At 46.0% G+C, this 12,315-nt stretch overlaps 1 protein-coding gene and 1 pseudogene across 2 annotated transcripts in view; one reads left to right on the top strand and one right to left on the bottom strand.

The window, feature by feature from the left end:
- Positions 1 to 12,315, top strand: part of LOC129328463 (zinc finger protein 420-like) — a 262,738-nt gene that overhangs the window by 95,956 nt on the left and 154,467 nt on the right. The window lies entirely within an intron of this gene.
- Positions 2,574 to 12,315, bottom strand: part of LOC129328438 (zinc finger protein 208-like) — a 42,093-nt pseudogene continuing 32,351 nt past the window's right edge.

Raw genomic sequence — 12,315 nt, 5'->3', positions numbered from 1 at the left:
GGCACTCGCCCCAGGGTACGTTTTGGGGTACTTAAGCAGGCCTCCCTTGCCACACGGTGCACGTGCCATTCCTATCTTGAACCTCCGCTGCCTCTCTCTTCGGATCTAGTGCAGGCATTAGATACCACCACCCTTCGCTGCTACATCTTGCTTCCACACTGTGACCCGGTGAGTATACCCAGTTCTGTCGATCTCAAGTGGGCTCTCCTGCTAATGCAAGCGGCTCTATTTTTCCAACTCTTTATTTCCTAGTTTCTTGTATGTACCTTGTTTGTGTGTGCTATTGTAGGCTAACGCAACACCTTTAGTAAAAACACGTTTATCTTTATTAGTCTCGCCTCTTTATTGCACGAGTAATCTGGAAGAGGAACTCTGGTATAGCTGGTTAAGATCCGCACTATTTAAAACCCAGACTGCAAGCGAATTCCCCCAATAAAATAGCAGTTCCGGTAACACCCCAAAAATGATGCCCTACAGAACAGGACTGCAGGGCCTGTGATATCCCCATTGGAGAGGGGGGGGGGCTAGCTGCAAACTGAGTGCATGAGCCAGTTATAGAGGCCAAAGGATTTTTTTTCAGGGGTGGAAAAAATAACCCATATAAATATTTTGAACTAAAAGACAAGCTCTCCATGCAAGAGTTGTATCTAACAAAACCTCGAGTTTCTTGTAGCTGTAGAATAAATCTTCTGAGCTGAACAGTTCAAATGATCACTAGGGGTGTGCGAAACGAAACAAAGGAGTCAGAAACCACAGTTTCCTTTTGTAAAGGCAGGGTAAAAATCAAATAAAATAAATAAACAAAGCAGTTTTCAGAACTGTGAACCAAATCTTGGAAACCAAATTATGATGACACCACCCCATCAAAAAGTTTGTGTGTTTTGTTGCACTTCCCTTCTTACATCACAGCTGCAGCAACATCTTGTTTTCCTTAGCAGCTTTCACCAATCAGATCCTCAGGGGAGTGAGCCCGTCAGAGTTAATTAACTCTGTTGGTGTGAAGGAGGAATATGCGCAATGCTCGTGAGTGCATCATTTTTTCCTGTGGCTGCCCTGGCTGTGGTATTGGCTCCTCGTCAATCGGGTGAGTCCTCGCATGGAGAAATCTCTCTCCGCCTATCGGCTTTGGAAATGTTCAGAAAGGGGAATATGCAGACTTCAATAATAGGCTGTATCGCAAGAATCCTCGAACCCGACTCCTTTGGGCTCACAACAAGATGGGTTCATGCTCAGTTCAGCCTGTTTCCTCAGGCTGTGTAATGTGGTGCGTCTCTGAAGCTTTCCTTAGTCTAACTTAACCCTAGCTACTAAAGAAACTAAGCTCCACAAAAATGTCCTTAACCCAAGTCTAAAGTGTTTATTAAAAATAACTCAGCATGCAAAATACACAAGCCAGAAGGTGCCGTGCCAGGGCCTCGGCAGTGAACATAACTTATCCCCCTAAAATACCCAATGCTACGATAGAGAAACAAAGGTGAAAGTATACGGCCGTCCCCAAAGAAAAATAAAAACAACAATGAGAGCTGTTGGGCTGGTGTGCTAGCCTGCAGGAGACTAATCCGTGCTCCCTACAAGCTTGGCACAGCAGCCCCGAGCTTCGGGGGCTGCAACCTTATAGAGGGAAAGATCAAAGAATTGGGTAGAGTCATCAATTGTGTTTGTCACAAGGTTTGAAAGTACAGATACAAGTTTGTGCGAAAGCTGTTTTGAAACAAGAAATCAGGACATCTGCGGAAGACAGGCAGTTGCATTTGATATACACATGTCCATTGATGTAAATTACAAAAGGAATTTACGTTTCTCCAGCACAGGCTCTGTTGCTTTCCTAATTCAGGCAGATAAGCCAGGAACTAGGCGTCCTAGCACTTGTTACAGAACAATTTAGATACAGAGGCCAAGAGGGTCGACATGTGCTCTTTGTCAATTAGTGATTGCTTCAGTGCTTCCCCCGACAAATTTCCCAAGGGAAGAAACTTCTCTAAGAAGCAGGCAAGCAGCACACTTGCTTCTCTTGATGGGAGTTTGGTTCAGGCCGGTGCTGGCTCTGTGTTTACACGGACAGTTGCCCAGCTAGTCCATTTTCCTGATCCAAACCCCAAAATTCTCACTACAGGCTGCAATTCTGAAGACACCTCCCTGGGAGTAAGCACTATTGAATAACATGGGACTTACATATCAGTAGACCTATTTTAAGATTGCTGTCTCCCTCCCTCCTTCCCTCCCTCCCGCTGGCCATTCATCTACTCTGCCCTTTCAAAAACTATTTTGTCTGCCCACAGCAAAAAGGAAAAATTATGGAAAAAAACACAGGACTTTTTAGGTGGGCGGAGAGGAGGGGGAATTCAGAGAATCCTGCTGCCTGCATGCCTGCCTGCCCACCCACCTGCCCACCCTTGAGCAATGAGATTCGAGGCAATTCATGCAAGAACGCCCCCTCATTGTGGGGAAAAAGCTGCAAAGTACAAGGAAATACGACACCAACAGCCAACAGCAAGATGCAAAAGTAATAATTTTTTGCACATGAGAAAACGGAAGAAGTGACCATCAAGCAGGATTGTTTATAATGCCACCGTCATCCGGCTATATTTTTGACAGACCCTTTCCAACCACAGTGTGCGATACTCGCCTTCTTCAGGGTCTGTTGTTCTTGTGTAGAATAACAAAGGAAAAACATAGTGGATTGATGGTTTAGAGGGAGAACTGTGTTCTGCATGATTTTGGAGCCATTAAGTGCAAAAACAGCTGTCCCAGAGAGCCTGGAAGCCCTCAGTGTGACGGTACACAGTTCCTTCAGAAACCCCAGATCCAAAGCTGAAACGGCAGAGTTTTTAGAGCACACAAAAATCATTACAATTCATTTCATTACCGAAGAGAGTCTCTGTGATATGGAGGTGTAATTCTGGGAGAACTCCAGGCTCTGTAGGGATAGATGGTTCCCCCTCGATGACTGATCTCTAGGGTGTACCAAATGGTTGCTGACATCACACCCTCTGTCGTAGTTGCGCAATCACTGCGTCTTTCCGGCTTGTCATCTAGGACTTGAATGGGAAGGGGGGCTCCAGAGACTACAGACAGATTGGAGGGTGGAAGATGGCTGTGCCTTTCTGCCACTCAGAGGGATGTCATTTGGCACCACTTTACAATTGGTGGGTATTGCCCAGGTTGCTAGGGACTCCGGCACACACACTCAGCAATTTGGTCCTTCAACTGCTGAATGTCCATATGGAGTGGCCAGTGGGCTCTAGGATTTGATTGTCTATTCTGGGAGCTTTAATGTAATTATACGGAATTATGAAACATATTATTACAGTGTTTTATTTCATTGCTTGCTAATTTTCACAGCCAATTTACCTGCCTTAACATCATTCAAGAATTTCTATGGTTTTCCTCCTAAGTGAACTCTTTGATGGGAAGTAAGCTTATCATGCTGAGAGAAACTTTTCCCACACTCCAGGCATTTATAGGGTTTCTCCCTTGTGTGAACTCTTTGGTGGGAAGAAAGGTTTGTACTCTGCCTGAAGTTTTCCCCCCACTCCTGACATTTATATGGTTTCTCCCCTGAGTGAATTCTTTGATGGACTGTAAGTGCACCACGCCCACTGAAACTTTTCCCACACTCCTGGCATTTATATGGTTTCTCCCAAGTGAATTCTTTGATGGATAGTAAGCGCTCCACTCCCACCAAAACTTTTCCCACACTCCTGGCACTTATATGGTTTCTCCCCTGAGTGAATTCTTTGATGGACGGTAAGTGCTCCACGCTGCCTGAAACTTTTCCCACACTCATGGCATTTATATGGTTTCTCCCCTGAGTGAATTCTTTGATGGATAGTAAGCGCTCCATGCCCACTGAAACTTTTCCCACACTCCTGGCATTTATATGGTTTCTCCCCTGAGTGAATTCTTTGATGGATAGTAAGCGCTCCACTCCCACCAAAACTTTTCCCACACTCCTGGCACTTATATGGTTTCTCCCCTGAGTGAATTCTTTGATGGACGGTAAGTGCTCCACGCTGCCTGAAACTTTTCCCACACTCATGGCATTTATATGGTTTCTCCCCTGAGTGAATTCTTTGATGGATAGTAAGCGCTCCATGCCCACTGAAACTTTTCCCACACTCCTGGCATTTATATGGTTTCTCCTCTGAGTGATTTCTTTGATGGACAGTAAGTGCTCCACGGCCACTGAAACTTTTCCCACACTCCTGGCATTTATATGGTTTCTCCCCTGAGTGAATTCTTTGATGGACAGTAAGTGCTCCACGCTGACTGAAACTTTTCCCACACTCCTGGCATTTATATGGTTTCTCCCCAGTGTGAATCCTTTCATGTAAGGTAAGGTCTGAACTCGAACAGAAGCTTTTCCCACACTCATGGCATTTATATGGTTTTTCCCCTGAGTGAATTTTTTGATGGACAGTAAGTGATCCACGCTGACTGAAACTTTTCCCACACTCCTGGCATTTATATGGTTTCTCCCCAGTGTGAATCCTTTCATGTAAGGTAAGGTCTGAACTCGAACGGAAGCTTTTCCCACACTCCAGGCATTTATAAGGTTTCTCCCCTGTGTGAATTCTTTGATGGACAGTAAGTTGTTCCTTCGTACGGAAGTGCTTGCCACACTCCAGGCATGTATATGGTTTTTCTCCAGAGTGAATTCTTTGATGGACAGTAAGTTTTTCATTCTGACAGAAGCCTTTCCCACACTCCAGGCATTTATAAGGTTTCTTCCCTGTGTGAATTCTTTGGTGGACAGTGAGTTGTCCACTCGCACGGAAGCGCTTTCCACACTCTGGGCATTTATATGGTTTCTCCCCTGAGTGAATTCTATAATGGAAATGAAGTCTGTCAATCTGAGAGAAACTTTTCCCACACTCCAGGCATTTATAGGGTTTCTCTCTTGTGTGAATCCTTTGATGTGAGATAAGGCCTGAACTGAAACAAAATCTTTTCCCACACTCCAGGCATGTATGTGGGTTCTCCCCTGAGTGAATTCTTTGATGGACAGTAAGTTGTCTACTGTGACGGAAACCTTTTCCACACTCGAGGCATTTATAGAGTTTCTCCTGTGTGTGAATCCTTTGATGAGAAGAAAGGTATGTACTCTGATTGAAGCATTTCCCACACTGTAGGCATTTATATGGTTTTTCTCCTGAGTGACTTCTTTGATGGACAGTAAGTTTTCCACTCGAACGGAAACTTTTCCCACACTCCTGGCATTTAAATGGTTTCTCCCCAGTGTGAATCCTTTCATGTGATGCAAGCTCTGAACTCGTACGGAAGCTTTTCCCACACTCCAGGCATTTATAGGGTTTCTCCCCAGTGTGAATCCTTTGATGAGAAGAAAGGTGTGAACTCTGACTGAAGCTTTTCCCACACTCCAGGCATTTATACAGCTTCTCTCCTGAGTGAATCTTTTGATGGGAATACAAGTGTCCAATCTGAGTAAAACATTTACCACACTCCAGGCATTTATATGGTTTCTCCCCTGAGTGAATTCTATGATGAGACTTAAGACTGTCACACCGAGAGAAACTTTTCCCACACTCCAGGCATGTATATGGTTTTTCCCCTGAATGAATTCTTTGATGGACAGTAAGTTGTCCACTGTGACTGAAACTTTTCCCACACTCTAGGCATTTATAGAGTTTCTCCCCAGTGTGAATCCTTTGATGAGAAGAAAGGTGTGCTTTCTGACTGAAGCTTTTCCCACACTCCAGGCATTTATAGGGTTTTTCCCCAGTGTGAATCCTTTCATGTAATGTTAGGCCTGAACTCGAACAGAAGCTTTCCCCACACTCTTGGCATTTATACGGTTTTTCTCCTGAATGAATTCTTTGGTGGGAAGAAAGTGTTCTGCTGCGACTGAAGCTCTTCCCACACTCCAGGCACTGAAATATTTTCTTTTTGTTACATGTGCTCCATTTAGTATTAAAATCTGATTTCTTGGGAGTATTTTCCTTGCTTGCAGTGAGCTCATTCCAGTTGTTCTTGCCTGGGTATAGGTTTTCCTGTATAACATCACTCCACTCTAATAGACTGGAAGCATTCCCCCCTTCATAAAGATCTTTTCCCTCCTCTTTCTTCAGTCCATCACAATATTCAGCCTCCTCTTTCCCGTCTGAATACATTTCCTCTTTCTCCATCACTGGATGTTCTTTCCTGTCATTTGCTGACTCCCACACGCCTCCTGCTGGAAGAAAGAGAAACCGGGTGTGATTGTGGGGTTATAAATGCTGAGGCATTAAACTCCAACCGCCTGCAGCCATTTCTCCCCCTCGCCTTAGCAATTCCCTCTAAATTCCAAGCGAAGTAAGTTCGCAGAGTAGCCATTTGTATGATAATAAATGTAGCCCAAGAGGACAAAAGAGAGAGCAGGCGCAATGGAGATTTTCCAACTTAAATTGAACCAGTTTTATATTTTTCTGTTGCGATGTATTTTTCTGTCGGGGTGACTGATGGGGGGGTGGAAGGGGGTGGGGGGGAGAAGATGGACAGCCAATTCTGCACATGGCAGGAGGCCTGAACAGACATGGCCAGCAACAGGGAGAAAAAGGTAACAAGAAACCAGAGCTATTTCTGCCTGTATCTTTAAGACCACAGAAGTAGGGTTTCAGAGCAAAAGAGGGTATGATTCTGCCTTTTTCATTTTCTGTGCGCTGAGATATTCGGGTGGATGGCCAGCCGGTGTCAGGGTGGCTGGGCAGAGCTTGGGAGGAGGGCGAGAGCTGCCTGGTGCCCCTCTGCCCCTGGCAATTTAAGCAACAGGCTGGGGCCACCTAGAGGATGAGCCACCCTTGCCCCAGCTGATCCCTCTGCCTAGAGTATGGTTCCCCAGCGACGCATTTCAATTCTCATTTGAGCTGGAAGGTGGCCTATTATATGTGGGAAGTACTACGCTCTCTATAGGCGTTCGTCTAAATGAACGTCAGTCCCGAATAAAAAATGAAGTCCTGGAGGCGCCTGTGGCGCAACGCTATAGGGATAATGCTCATAATGAAACATGAAATTCACGATCCTATACAAAACGGAACAAAGAGCTTCAGAGATTGTTGTAAGGGAACTTAGAAGGAAGGAAACATACTGGATTTTTAAACTCAGAAGTTTAACTCCAAGGGGCTTAAATATTGCCAATGATTATTCATGTTTTGGGGGCTAAAAACTGATTCTGCTGAATGCTTTAGGCATGAAGTGGGCTCTGAATACATTTCCCTTTAAGAACTAATTGTTAGCAAGCTAGGGCGTGGAGTGGCAAGCGATATGAAGCTTGTTATTATCTAATATTGCACAGTAATTATCGAATGGATTTGTGAATAAGTACTTATGAGTAGGATTCATGAAGGATTTACGTGAGTAGTATATGATATTTGCATTTTGTAAAAAATTTATATATGTATTTTAATAGATATTGTATTTTTAAGTGTTACATTTTAATTCTAGTGACTGTGTACTCTTTGACAAAGATTTTGTGAAGGGTCACATAAGGATCTAGATAACCCATTGGAGGACCATACCATTTTCCATTGGACTCTATTTTGCACAGCCGTTATGGAATAATAGACAACCAAGACTGAATTTTTATTGGAAAATTCTCACCCACTACTTGGACATTTGCTATTCAGGACCTGTGAAAAAAAAATTAAGCTGGGCTGTTCCTATGCATTTTCACTTTATTGAATGTATCTGCAATGAATATGTAGCAGCATTTTGTAGCACCAGCACTTTATTATCTCGAGGTACCTTCATTTTAGCAATTGCATGAATAGTTTTCCATGTGTGAGGTGTAGAACTATATGTATAAGTAGTTGTTTTACTGTGTGCTTTGTTTTAGATGAATGTGTAAATAAATGTATTATTGAAGTAGTTAGTCAGGCATTTACGTGTTTTTTGTTGTTATATGTTTTGTCATACCTGGCATGAGCACTTAGAAAAAACCCCCTATAAATATAAGGAGTTGAATTGATCGGGAGCCTCTCCTTGGGAGGGGCTCCTGGCCTGCTTATTTTGGGGTACTTCCTTGGACTCGTCATGTTTCAATGAAGGCTTAAAACAGAAGCACAGATTCTATAAACACAAACACGGGGGGGGGGAGCTGGAAGGGACCTCAAGAGTCATCAAGTCCAGCCCCCCCCACACACACAACACAGGAAATCCACAGCTTACTCCCTCCCCCTCCCCTCCCTCAGTGACTGATGCTCTATGCCCAGAGGAATACCAAAAAACCTCCAGGATAGGTGGAGGTAAACCCCTTTCAGATCTTAAAATGGTGATCTGCATTAACCTGGACATGTCAGAAAAGGCGAGGAGAGGCCAGCACCGACTCACCCCTTCCTGCCCCCCTCTCCTAATCTGTGTCCCTTCCTACTAAGTTAGAGAATCATCAGAGCTGTCAGGGGCCATCTTCCCTCTTCTTAAATACCTCCCAGGAAGGAGAGCCCACCACCGCCTGAGGAAGCCCATGCAGGGGCTGCTCTAATGAAAACTCTTTTGCTTTAATATCAACCCGTTGTTTCTGGTCCAACCCACTGGGGGAACAGAAAACAACTCTGTTCCATCCGCTATGTGGCAGCCCTTCGAATACTTGGGCTGTGATATCTCCTCTCCAGGCTTAACATGCCCAGCTCCTTCAATCTTTCCTCATAGGACTTGGTTTCCAGACCCCTCACCATCCTCATTGCCCTCCTTTGGACACGTTCCAGTTTCTCAACAGCCTGCTTAAACTGCCGTGTCCCAAAACTGAACTCAGTACGCCAAGTGAGGTCTAACCAGCGCAGAGCAGAGCAAGACCATCAATTCGCATGATCTAGAACGTATACTTCTGTTGATACAGACTAAAATCACATTTGTCTTTTTAGCTACCGCATCACATTGCTGACTCGTGTTCAGTGGATGGTCTACTAAGACCCCAGACCCTTTTCACGCATACTACTGCCAAGACAAGTCTCCCCCATCCCGCAAATTTAATCCCCTCTATTCCTTCATCCAAGTCATTTATAAAGAGGTTGGGCCACACGGGGCCTGGGACAGATCCCTGAGGCACATCACTTGTCACTCCTCTTCACGAGGATGAGGAACCATTAACTAGTACTCTTGGGGTGTGATCTGTCAACCAGTTACAGATCTACCTAATAGTAATATGATCCAAACCACATTTTACTAACTTGTCAACAAGAATATCATGTGGAATCTGATCAAAAGCCTTACTGAAACCAAGATAAAGTATACTCCTTTCCCCCCTTCTTGAAGATGGGGACGACACTTGCCCACCTCCAATCTTCTGGCACCTCACCTGCGTTCCAAGAATTCTCAAAGATGACAGATGGGGGCTCTGCAATTGCACCAGCAAATTCCTTTAGTACCCCTGGGGTGCAAGTCCTCTGGCCCTGAGGACCTGGTTTCATTCAAAGAAGCCAGGTATTTACGTACCACCCCAACGTCTATCCTAGGCTGCAATTCCGTTTCTTCCTTACTTGTTCTCCTTGCAAGAGAAGACCAAGGCAAAGGAGGAACTGAGCAGTTCTGCCCTCTCTTTACCTCCTGTTAAAACCTCACCTTCCTCTCCCCGCAGTGGGCCTAACCCTAACCCTTATTCATTTTCCTGCTCTGAACCTAACCAAAGAACCCTTTCTTGTTGTGTTTAGCATCTCTTGCTAGCCGAAGCTTATATTGAGCTTAGCCTTTCTAACCCTCTCTCTACAAGCACCAACAAGTTGTTTATTTTCAGACCTGATTATACAGCCCTCCAGCCATTTCTTAAATGTCTTTAAAAATGTTCAGTCCTTTAGAAATCTGTTTATGGAGCCACCCTGGCCTCTTCAGGTATGTCAATATTATTTCTTTCTCCTTTTATTTTCACCCAGAGGCTCTCACCTGGCCTTCCATGCTCAGATTCAGGTACTTCCTCACAAATAGGTATGTCCGTCGCATATAAGGCTACTCGTCCACCCTTCCTTGCTGGTCTATTCCTTTTAAACAAATCGAGCCCCTCGATCCTAATATTCCAATGGTGTGTCTCATCCCACCAACTGGCATTATATGACTTGTGTACTATACCCGGAAACAAACCTAAAATATTCTGTGAGCTGTACGTCTTGCCAGGAGTTAAATAATTTGTTATTTGAAAGCTCACTAGACACGCTATATCTGAATGAGGCCTGACCAGAGTCCTCCAAGACATCACAGCACTGCTCTTGGCAGGGGGAGCAGGGGTGGGGCGGATGTCTTCACTCAAGAGTTCTGGGGGGGTTGATTTGGGTCGTGCCTCTGCAATAAAGCACAGGCTTGGCTTTGCAGGCACAAGGTCCAGGATCAATGCCTGACTTCTCCAGAAAAAGGGATCTTGGGGTAACAGGGCTGGCAAACACCCTTGCCTGGAAACCTCTCAAAGGTGGGCAGTCTTTGGCTAGGCTTGGCGTCGGTCTTGGGAGAAGGAAGTGGCCTATTTTCAGAGTTTCCAGATCTCCAGGCACCATTTCAGCATTCAAAACTCAGCCAAGCTCTTCTGAGAACCCACCGAAACCCACCAGCCCTGGGAAGGAAGCGCAGGCAACATGTAGTCCCAAGACAGGTGGAAGCACTTACCTGCCAACTCCTCCTCTTCATCAGAGATCAGGAGAAACAGCTCTTCCTCCTCCTCCTCCTCCAGCCGGGATATGAGTTCAGGTTTGGCAACCTGAGGTCCTTTTTACAAGGGGGAAAAAACACAAAATCTTAACTCTTCTGGGTGCAAATAAATCCAGCGATTCTAAGGCGGCCTAACTGTGTCCCTCCAGAAATACAGAACAGACAAGCAATAGGGGTGGGGCAGAGTGCAATATGCGGCCAACTGTCAGGATTAGGGGTGTGCAAGGAAAAAACTTTCGGCTTTCTTGTTTCGGGATTACCCGAAACAAGATTCTCTACCGTTAAAGCCGAAAGCCGAAACAAGAATCTCTTTCGGGATTCGGGATTCGGGATTCTTTCGGCATTCTTTCGGCATTCTTTCGGGTTTTTTTTTTGGGAAAATGCCTCCGTCTTTCAGGACGCCTGGAGGAGGCATTTTCCCACCTAATAAGCCCAAAATTGGTGGGGACCTTCCTCTAACCCTTCTCTAACAACCACCCAAGTTTCAGACAGATTGGACTTTGGGGGGCCATGTTATGGCCCCCCAAAGCAGGTCCCCCCATCCTCCCATAAGAAAGCGCAGCATATTGTTAGCATGCTGCTGCTGATCTTTCTTCATTATTTCCTATGGGGAAAAAATGAAGAGGCAGGCTTCCTTTGCCAGGGGTGGCATTTTGCATGCAAAATGCCCCCCAGCCCTCAGGGGCCCTTCTCCCACCCCTCCTCCCACCCCCCACCAAGGCTCAGCCTGCTCCCACTTGGGGGGGCCATTTCATGGCCTCCCCAAGTAGGTGCTCTAATCTCTACCACTGACAGCTGGGGGAGGCTTGTGTTGCCAGGGGTGGCATTTTGCATGCAAAATGCCCCCCAACCCTCTGGGGCCCTTCTCCCACCCCTCCTCCCACCCCCCACCAAGGCTCAGCCTGCTCCCACTTGGGGGGGCATTTCATGGCCTCCCCAAGTAGATGCTCTGCTCTCATCTCTACCACTGACAGCTGGGGGAGGCTTGTGTTGCCAGGGGTGGCATTTTGCATGCAAAATGCCCCCCAGCCCTCTGGGGCCCTTCTCCCACCCTTCCTCCCACCCCCCACCAAGGCTCAGACTGCTCCCACTTGGGGGGGCCATTTCATGGCCTCCCCAAGTAGGTCCTCTCAGCCCCTAAAGTCCACCCCTTACAGCCCCACACAAACCCAATTCCCCCCCCAGCTGCCACACACAGACCCAAATCCCCACATTAGCCCCTCACAGACCCAAATCCGCCCCCACCTGCCCTACACCCATAACCCCAGGAACAGGCTGGCAAAGGCCAGCCCTCTCCCTTTGTTCCCTATGCTGGGAACTTCTAAACTCTCTTTCCCTGGGCAATTCTGCACAGCCCAGGGGTGCCACAATGGTGGGCACACTTCTGAGTGCCAGCTGGTCCCTGTGAAAGAGCACCTGAACCACAGACACCCTCCCTCAAATTCCCCCACCACCTACAGAGATGGCTGGCCAGCCAGCCCCATTGTTCCCTATGATGGGAACCAACTGCACAACAAAGAATAAAACAAGAACAACACAAAATAAAGTTTTAAAAAAATTATATTCTCCCTTCCAAAGTACAAGTAGGCAAAGCATTATGACACATTACACCAGCAGTCCCCTACACAGAAAAATTAAAACAAAACTCACTTAACATCAGAGAATCACAAAGCATGATTCCTGTCAAAAACA

Source organism: Eublepharis macularius, chromosome 4 (genome assembly GCF_028583425.1).
Source record: "Eublepharis macularius isolate TG4126 chromosome 4, MPM_Emac_v1.0, whole genome shotgun sequence".
NCBI lineage: Eukaryota > Metazoa > Chordata > Lepidosauria > Squamata > Eublepharidae > Eublepharis > Eublepharis macularius.
Note: the sequence above shows the minus strand (reverse complement) of the source record. Positions and strands in the feature narration are given on the sequence as shown.